The sequence below is a fragment of the Phascolarctos cinereus genome, unplaced genomic scaffold, assembly GCF_003287225.1.
Source record: "Phascolarctos cinereus isolate Bilbo 61053 unplaced genomic scaffold, phaCin_HiC Scaffold_6;HRSCAF=336, whole genome shotgun sequence".
Classification (NCBI taxonomy): Eukaryota; Metazoa; Chordata; class Mammalia; order Diprotodontia; family Phascolarctidae; genus Phascolarctos; species Phascolarctos cinereus.
This window is the reverse complement of record NW_027556069.1, coordinates 919,343-930,092: the sequence shown is the minus strand read 5'-3', so window position 1 is coordinate 930,092 and position 10,750 is coordinate 919,343. Positions and strand designations below refer to the sequence as shown.

The window sequence follows — 10,750 nt, the reverse complement described above, 5'->3', positions numbered from 1 at the left end:
TGATTATTACTTATTGCATTGAATGTTATTCTTACCTTTATTGATTGTGTGGTTTTTAATCATTGTAAATAAATGTGATTATTTGTTAAGTTTATCCTGAGTATGTGTCATTATATCTTGAGATTCGAACCTAAATTGAATCTGCACAGTATGTAATCCTTTCGATTACAGGGAGGCAAGATACTTAACTCCCATCCTGATTTTAGAGGACTTTCATCTAATAACCAGTGGAGAATTCTAACTGATGTAACATTGATATATATATCTATATATATCTATATATATCTATATCTATATATCTATATATCTATATATCTATATCTATATCTATATCTATCTATCTATCTATCTATCTATCTATCTATCTATATATATACTGGCAATAATGGCAACCCTTTGGGAAGGAGACAAAATAATCTAGAGGTATTAATATATCTAAACAAGAATTTTGTTCATTCCTTGAAACATTTACCAATATTGTTCATCATTTCTTCCAGTATAGTTGTTCCTAGAGTCAAATGAAGTTGGCCTTCTTTCTCAATCAACAATAGTCAACTGTTGATTTCTGCTAAAAAATGCCTAAAATTGGGTAAAAGTCGTTTTACCAAAGAAAAATCATGGTTATCTCATCATACTATAACATAGAGTTGTTCATCAGAAAGCTTCCTAGAGCCTTCTAAATGGCCTGGAACTCACCAGATTAACTATCTTTGTGAGTGTATGGTTCACAATTCATGGAACAGATTATGTCTAAGTCATGGGAGGATATACTTAAAGAGTAATGAAAGGCATTTTCAAATGCAAATCAATCAGATTCTTGCAGTTCTTCCTCCAGGAGCCTATCCATCACTCCACTTCTTGTCACTTTATGACATATAGGAGGAATCCTGGAAATACTAAAGGTAAAGCTCAACAGTAGTCTGTTGCTTTCATGATAAGTAATCAAGAATTTAGTGCATTGCCTGACAAAGATGCTTTTCCTATATTTCTCAAAATTTTGAGCAAATTCATGGTGATTCCACTCAATAGAAGGATTAATTCATTTCCCCAGAAGTTCATGGAATCTTCCCTTAGGGAAACTGCAAACTATATGTATGAGAATATAGAGCACATAAACTAATCAAATTGAGTGCTTTCTCTAGTGAAAAAGACATACACCTAGATATCTGATACCTAGTAGAAGTCTACGAAAAGGCATGTAACTGACCAATCTTATTTCTTTTCTGTTTGTATGGTTCTCAGTTGATGGGACAGGTTATTTCAATTTTCAAAAATGGCCTTTGGCTAAAGAGAAGAAAAAATGCTTAACACTCATCCCATTTGTGGAGGACCTTCATCCAATATTCTGTGGAGAACTGTAGTTGATGTCATGTTGCTGTTTATATTGGAAACAATGGCAATCCTTTGGGGGAAAAAAAAGGAAGTAATCTAGAGGCACTAATATGCCCAAAGAGAAATTTGGTACAATTCTCAAAATAAAAACATTGACCAACATTGCTCATCCTTTCTTCCAGCTGTATTGTTTTAGAAGTCAAACGAAGTTGGCTTTCTCTCTCAGTCAGTGTGAACCAAATGTTTTCTGTGGCAAAAACTGCCTAGCACTAGATAAGAGTTATTTTACCAAACAAAAACCATGATTATCTCTACAGATCTTGATATAGAGTTGAAGACCAGTTTCCTGGAATCAAAAAATGGGACTGGAACTCACCAGATTTGATCTTGTGTGTCCACATTTCTCAATCAATGGAATAGGTGATATTCATTTCATGGAAAGATATACTGTAAGAAGAAAATATACATTATGACATATTCAGTCATTCAGTCTATTCAGTTTCTTGAAGCTCATCCTCATATAGCCTGTTCAGCTTTCCACTTCACATCACACTGTAGCCTCTAGAAGGAATCCAAGAAAATCTGAAGGAAAAGTTTAAGAGAGACTGTTAGAAGCCAGGAATGTAATCATGGATGTGGGCTGACAAAGATGTTTTTAATGTATTACTCATGGTTTAGTGCAATTTTGGTGTCACTTTACTTAATTGAAAGGATTGAGTTATCTCCATAATTCTGCCTTTTTACATTTATTTGCATATCCCTGAGCATTCATAAAAGGCACATTTGTGTAAAAATCCTACATTATGCAGAAATATAGGGTTTGTTTTTTCTTTCTTGGTTCTTTGCAGGCCCATTTAGAAGACAATAGAAGTTTTTAGCACTAATTTCTCCTGTTATTTGGTCATTTCTATATTGTTCTCTTTTGTTTATCTTTGTTCCCAAAGGGTTGCCATTATTTCCAATATAGAGAGCAAGGTGGCATCAACTGGAGTTCTTCACAGGATAGTAAATGAAACAGAGCATTAATTGTCATGCTCCTCTTTAGCTGTAGGACATTTCCACTTACCTAAAACTGAGAGACTGTTGAAATGTCTTGCTGCCATTGTGTTACTGACTAGGTCTTCTTTGGTTCACTTAGTGTTTCTTTTATGAATTTAAATGGTAAGTCATTGAGAGCATAAAAGTTTAATATAAATGTTGGTTTGCTATCTATGGTTCCTTTTAATCTAAAGTAGTTTTGATATCACTTTTAATATTTTGATTATTTGTTTTTGCTTTGTCATATATTATATGATTATAACTCCTGCTTTTTTGGATTCATCTGATACATAGCAAATGTTTCTTTAGCCCCCCCCCATTTTTATCTTCTGTCCATTTAAAAAAGTGTTTCTTTTAAGCAACAGATTATGAGATTTTGTTGTCGGATCCAATCTATCACTTTTAAAATTGGATATTTTACCCATTGACATTCAGTGATGACAATTAGGTTTATATTTTCCTCCATTTGTCTTTTTTTTCACATTCTTCTTTTTAAATTTTTTTTACAAAAATATTTGAATTAATTTATTTTTAGTTTTCAACATTCACTTCCACAAGATTTTGAGTTCCAAATTTTCTCCCCATCTCATCCTTCCCCCCAACCCCTAGATGGCACGCTTTCTGAGTACCCTTCTCCTAATCTGCCGTCCTTTCTATCTCTTCCTCCTTCTCTTATCCCCTTCCCCCTATTTGTTTTTAATATTGTTTTTTTCCAAATTAAATTTTTTTATTCCTTCTTATCTCTAAACACAGAACTGTGTCACTTTAGGTATTTTAGCTTAATCTTCTTTTAAGGCAATCCTATTCTCACCAACCTTCTTTCCTTCACCTTCCATCCACCACAGTTTGTTTCCCCTTCCCTAATTTTGGAGTTTTACTTAGTTCCTTTTTTATTCTTTTTTTTAAATCTAGTTATTTAATTCTTCCCCTCTTTTACTCCTCCCAGTTAAGCAGTCAAGGAGGATCCCTCTTACTCTTCTCCCTTATACAATGTTGATTCATTAGTGTCTAAAATTTTATTTTTATCCAGAGTCACACAGCTAAGTGAGTCTCATGTGTCTAAGTCTGGATTTGAACTCAGGTCCTCCTGACTCCAGGGCTGGTGTTCTATCCACTGTGCCACCTAGCTTGCCTGGCATAATTTTTTTTGCCTTTTTGGGGAGGCAGTCAGGGTGAAGTGACTTGCCCAGGGTCACACAGCTAGTAAGTGTCATGTGTCTGAGACTGGATTTGAACTCAGGTCCTCCTGACTCCAAGGCTGGAGCTCTGTCCACTGCACCACCTAGCTTTCTCTCATCATTTTCAAAAAAGGAATTTGACCCTTCATTTTTTTTTATTATTTATCTTCAATTTCTATGTATTCTAGATTTTTATTCTTTGATTCATGACCTTTATGTTTATTCTTATTTATTTATTTTTTTTTAGTCTCTGTATTACTCATGGAATTAAAGCATCTCAAGGTTCTACTTTGGGTTCCTTTGTCTAAACTGTATCTATGTCCTTGTCTTGTAGATCTTAATCCTGGTTACCTATATAGCATATGAAAGGTGTTTTGTAATCCTTGAAACACTTGTGATCTGCATAGCATTCTTTACTGTCCAGAGACTTTTGGGGGAAATTCAAGAATTGAGCCATGCATTTGTGCTATGGACAGATTTACTTGCAAACTGGCTGGGAGGTGAACAGTGGATGGCATAATAGATGGCATGTTTATATCCTTCTCCTGACTCAAGTCTTGTCCCCACAGCTGCTTTACAGAGCTCCTGTTCTATTGTCAGCTTCTCTTATACACAAACACACACACACACACACACACATACATAGGTATATATATATCTATATATACACATATGCACGTGTGTGTGTGTGTGTGTGTGTGTGTGTATGGATATGTGTACATATCTCCTGTTGTTTTGTAGCACCTAAGGAATTTAGAACTGTGCCCTTCTGGCTGTTCAGAGCAAAGTGGGGAAGAAGCCCTCTTGTCCTTTTGGCTGAGGGGTCATAATGCAGAGCTAATGAGAAGCTAGCATGAGAACCAGCAGGATTCAGGGTTTCCATGGAAAGAGACCAGTCACCATGGCAACAGTGATTGAGACTAGCTGACATAACCTTCATGGACACTGAATTCTTCCTCACCAGTGACCCCCGAAGTCTAAAGGGCAAGACTGGCTGCTTCCTAGAGACCATGTTTGGGATCTGCCCTTTCTGCATAGACTTTGTCAGCAACCTCCTCCCTCCCATTCCCCCATTCAGGAAAAAAGAAACAAAGAGAATCTACCCAAGAGACAATCCAGGTGAAAAGAAAGAGGAACACAGTAATCCTTAATGCATTTCCTTAAGCACTCCTCTCCAACTAGCCTCCACAGTCCCATTAGGGATGCAGGAACTAGCCTTGAGGTTCCTGCCTAGGGTTCATATTGGGATCTTCTTTTATTTTCCTTTTTTAAAAAATGTATTTTAAACTTAAATACTAAAACTTAAATACAAAATAAGAAAAGAAAGGATTGTCATGTGCACAGCAGAACATGAGAAGATTCAAAATACAAAGCTATAAATTTCCATTTCAAGAAAGCCTATATAATAAATACTATATACACCGTATTCAGAAGTATCCATCTTTTCTTTGCTTCCTTGTAGGTTTTCTTTTGTTCTCTGCTGTACACTTTTTGCTTTATTCTTTTCCCCCTTTCCTCCCCCCCATCCCCCAAGAAGGCTACAATTAAGCGTAGAGAGACACGCACACATATGTATACATACATATACACATCTATAAACTTACACACATATACATAGATATAATCATACACACATATATGTGTATATATACATTCATATGCATCTATGTAAGACCATACTATGCTTGTTTGTCCTCTGTTTCTCTGAAGGTGGATAAAATATTCCTTTCTAAGTCCAAGTCTTTCCATATTTTTTCTAAATCCACCAACTCATCATTTCCTATACTACAGCAATATTCCAACCTTATACTGTCTAGTTATTTTAAATAGTCTAAAACAGATTAATAAAATAGATTAATACAGCCAACATAGTATAGTTTCCCTATTTTTCTTTTGATTAAATCTATTTTAACTCTAACTTTGTCTATGATCATGATTATTACTCCTGCTTTTTCTACCTGATAAATTCTACTCCTGATCTTTATTTTATGTTTCTGTGTATCTTTTATTTCTTATCCCCTCCTGACTTCTGTTGTTTTACTTCTACCCACTACCTTGCCCTCCTGTTACTTAATCTACCCACCCTAGAATCCCTCCCTTATCTTCCTCCCCACCCTTTCCCCTTGTGCCAAAGATCCCTCCCTTATCCTCTCCTCCTTCCCTATCCCCTTAGCCTTTTATTTCTTTCTGAATTTTGAAGACTTTTGTACCCTTCTAGATATATATGTATTGTTTCCTCTTTAACTCATTCCTGATGAGAGTAGGGTTACCAGAACTACCAGCCCTCCTCCTCCATCTAATTCCTCTGTGTCAATTCTTCCTCTCACACCTCATTTGTATAAGATAATTACTCTTTTTACCTTTTTCCTAGATGGTTGATTTTTTGGTATCACATCATATTCAGCTCTACCCTAATCTCTTTTACAAACTACCCAATGACTAATAACAATCTTAGACATGCAGTTTATATTTCCTTGTATAAAAAGTAAACAGTCTGTTCTTATTGAGTCCCTTGTAATTAGTCTTTGATGTTTATCTTATATTTCACTTGGATCTTGTATGTCAAATTTTCTATTGATTTCAGATCTTTTTGCAACAAAATCCTGAAAGTCTGGCAGTTCGTTGAATGTCTTTTTTTTTTTTTTGGTTGTTGTTCAGGATTATGCTTAACTTTGCTGGGTGTGATATTTACAGCCACAACCCCAGTTCTTTTGCTCTTCAATATATAGTGTTCCAAAACCTGCAGTCTGTTAGCATAGCCAGTCCTAGGTCTTATGTTATTCTAATTGTGGCTCTGCCATATTTGAATTGTTTTTTGCTTGTTGCTCATAATATTTTTTCCTTGAGCTGGGGGTTTCAGAATCTGACTATGATATTTCTGTAGGTTTTCCTTGTAGGATCTCTTTCAGGTGGTGATTGGTGGATTTTTTTTTTCTATTTTTACTTTCCCCTCTGTTATAACATTTCAGGACAATTTTCTTTAATTATTTCTTGTATTATTTTATCAATATTCTTGTTTTGATCATAGCTTTCAGGTACTCTGATTATTCTTATTATTATTCTTGATCTGTTCTCCAGATCAGTTGTTTTTTCTTATGAGATGTTTCACATTCTCTTCTTTTATTCTTTATATTTTGTTTTATTATTTCTTGGGCTCTTATAACTTTGCTAGCTTCCCCTTGCCCAATTCAAATTTTCAAGAAGTCAGTTTATGATCTTCTTTTACTGCAGAGACTTTACCAGCATGCCTTCTCCTCTTTTCCCACCTCCATTCAACAAATGGCAGACAGATTCTTCCCATTTATTTTAGAAGAAAGGGGTACTGGTGGGTGGCCCTGAAAAGGAGCTGCATTCTGTTTGTGGTCATTCCTAGGTTAGGGACCTCCAAATTTGTAGAGACTCTACCCAGGTTACCCTCCATATCTTCTCTCCACACTGAAAAAAGTGATCAATGTTGATTTAGCCCAGACCCAATAGGAAAGGAGAATCATGGGAGGAATTGGGCAAGGAGCCATTCTTGTTGGTTCCAAATCCAAAACCAGAGGCCTTTCCAATGCATCATAGTAAATGAACTTACAGGTCAGTGGTAGATATTTAAGGATGCAAGAATGAACACTTTATGTGTCCCTAAAATTATTCTGCCTCCATCAGAGGTCAGGCTTGTGGAAAAGTTTCACTGTTTCACGTGTCAGAATCCTTCCAGTGTCAAAGCACTTTGTTTCTCAGGAAATTAATAGATCATCAATTGACTCTACCCTCAATCAGACTGTTGGACTGAACACACCAGGTCCAAGAATTTATGGGATTCTTCTAGTGTAGGAGGAGTCCATGAGTTCTGTACTGTGGAAATCTTTGAGGATGGGCTGCACCAAGTCATCTCCACTTGCCATTGCAGCCATGGCAGTGTAATAATTGTGTGGCTCCAAGGGTTGCAGTATGTACTTCTGTACCCCTTTATGCCCCCCCCTCCATTTTTTCCAATGGGATACTTTAATTACTGCCAGGAGGGAAGTAGAAAGATAGAGCCAACAGGAGCTTGGACACTCTGTTCTCCTCAGAGACAGGAACTGAGCTAATATTACATCTCTCTGCTCCCTTCAATATTTTTAGTCTATGGCATGTAATCAGGTTCAGCCTAACTTCTGATTTCTATTTCGTTACTGAAAGCAAGGTGGACTTCAGTTCTGATGTCCATGACTTATCCTCCTCTTCCATCAAATACCATTTCCACGATGAACACACATAGAATATAGCAAAGAAAACCATTTGTCCCAATCACAGCAAAACAGAAAGCAGAGAAAATATACACAGAAAACTACATACCAGACAATATGGAGTAAAGGAGCTGTCCGATTGGGAGCAGGGTAACTCAGCCAAGAGAGAGGGTCCTAGACTTCATCCAAGGGGAAGTTCTCCAGCATCTCTAGGGTAGGAAGCTGGGGATAGGGACCTGATGGAGGCTGGTAGTTACCAGCCTTCTTACCAGAGTCTTGTCCTTCAGCAACCTGACGTGTAGTTGGCCTTCTCCATCTTCCTCCTTGAAGCTGGAAGCCAGAAGCATCTGAACCAACTACAGAGCCAGAAGTGACTCGAGGAGTGAAGAGAATTCATAGATGGAAGAGAGTTAATCTCTCTCCCTCTTGCCAACTTTACCCTGCCCCCTGATTCAGGGCAGGGCATTCATCTGGACCAGTGAGGAGAGAGTTCTGTTCCAATGGACTTTGGGTCTGAGGCCATACCTAGAATTGGGTAAAAGTCATTTGGCCAAAGAAAAACCAAGCTTATCTCTTGGTACTGTGACACAGGGCTAGGAATCAGGGAGCTTCCAGGAATCAAATAAAAGGCCTGGAACTTTCCACAATCACTCTCTTCGAGTGTGTATGTTTCACAATCAATAAAAGATTATGTCTATATTAGAGAAATACATAACACAGAAGAAAGCAAGATGCTGTCAGTTTCTTGTGGTCTGTCCTCAAACAGTCTGTCCAGCCTTCCAATTCATCTACATTGTGGTACTAGGAGAAATCTAGCAAATTCTAAAAGAAAATCCAAATTGTTGGACTCCCAGAATATAATCAAGGATTTGTTCTGACAGAGAGGTTTTTGCTATGTTTTTCATGGGTTAGTGCAATCATGTTGTGATTCCACTCAATTGAAAGAATTGGTCTGAAAAGGAAATGAATGAAAGCTTGCATTTGGAGAGATTCCAAACCCCCTCAAGTTTCAGAGGATCTAAACCAATGAAATTGAAAGCTTCTTCTCATGTCCAAGATACACCCTGGAATATTCTAGCCATTAGTCATTGAATGGTTGTTGCCTCAGACAAACTGAAGCCTGAGAAAGACTTTAATTTAGAAAAGCTAAGGTCACCCACTGCATCCCAGACTAACTCTGGGTCATTTTGACTTTTGTCTTGTCACTGGACTTAGATGACTCTGGAGGAGAGAGTGAGACTGATGACTTTGTGTAGCTCTGCCTCACTTCAATCCAATTCACACACAAGTCAAAACATTACCTGTGATGTCACTCAAGAACAAAGGACAAACAATAGCATCTAGTACTGGAGTCTCTTTACTGGCATGCAACCCATTATTCATTTTCAGTGTGTACAATTGTCAATTGATAGGATACATTACTTCAAGTAAAAGGGAAGAGCATATGGCAAAAGGAAAACAAGATACTTCCAGATTGTGGAATACCTTCATCTAATATGCAGTGGAGACCTCCAATTCATGTCATATTGCTCTGTATATTGGGAATGATGTTAACATTTTGGGAAAATAACAAAGTAATGCAGACACTGATGTACATAACCAGGAATCAAGTTCATTCCTTGAGTTAAAGTCATTGTCTATATTGTTCATCTTTCTTCCAGTTAGGTTGTTCTTGAAGTCAAATGAATCTGGCTTTATCTTTCAACAGACTGGAATGAAATGTTTGTTTCCTTTGCAAAAATAGCTCAGAATGGGGTTAGTTCTTTGACCAATGCAAACCCATTATTATATCTTGGAGCCATGACAAAGAATTCAAAAATGGAGCTTCCTGGAGCCTCATAAATGGCTTGGAACTCACCACATTCACTCTCTTCATGTGTATTCCTGTATCTTCACACATGTGTATGATTCACAATCAATTGGATAGATTATGTCCCCATTATGGAAAGATATACTACAGGAGGAATACAATGCACTTAACTTCCAATTAATTTCATGCTGTCCTTCATTAAACAGACTAACCATTATTCCACTGCACATCATGATATGGTGTTTAAGAGGAATATTGGAAACATTAGAGAAAAGCCCAATGTGGACTACTGCCTGCCTGCTCTCTGTCTACTGCTGAACTGAGAGAAAAGCTCCTCAGGGTCAAAGCAATGGCTCAAGCCCCTGTTGGTGTGGCCCAGTGCCCATGCAGCCAGGGGCCTTTAGATCCAGCTCAGATTGAGCAGCTCATTTGTAAGGGCCAAGAAGCCAAGCAGTTTGTCTATTGTCCCTATAGTAACTTCCCAGTGAGGGGCAGCTCTCCTGAGTCTGGATGGGAAGATTTTTTCAGGATGCAACATGGAAAATGCTTCCTACCCAGTAGGCACCTGTGCAGAATGCACTGCCATTCAGAAGGCCACCTCAGAAGGACACAAAGAGTTCCATGCCATTGCTATTACCAGTAATTTGGAGAATTGACTTTATCACACCATGTGGAGCATATAGACAAGTGATAAGAGAGTTTGGGGGGAGGGCAGCTAGGTGGCACAGTGGCTAGAGCTCTGGCCTTGGACTCAGGAGGACCTGAGTTCAAGTCCAGCCTCAGACACATAACACTTACTATCTGTGGGACCCAGGGAAAGTCACTTAACCTCAACTGCCTCACCAAAAAAAAAAAAAGAGTTTGGAAAACATTGGTATGTCTACATGACAAAAACAGATGGTATGTATGAAGTCAGGATGGTCCATGAACTACTGCCTGGATTGTTTGGACCAGATGACTTGCAGAAGAACTAGTGAACCCTGACGATGGAATTGTCCAATTGAGAAACTTTTCAACCACCTGGAAGAAGATTTGCTCTCAGTATTGTCCAGTAGCATCATCCCCAGAGCAATATTAATATGAATCAACCCCAGTGCCAACAATGTCCTAAGCAGTGGGTGCTTCTGCATCTCCTGATCAGTCTATGGACCTCTTTGCCATTTATATTTGAAGTGCCT

The 10,750-nt window shown here is 37.8% G+C and overlaps 1 pseudogene; it reads left to right on the top strand.

The window, feature by feature from the left end:
* Positions 1–9,906: 9,906 nt before the first annotated feature.
* Positions 9,907–10,546, top strand: LOC110202222 (cytidine deaminase-like; annotated as a pseudogene).
* Positions 10,547–10,750: the final 204 nt, after the last annotated feature.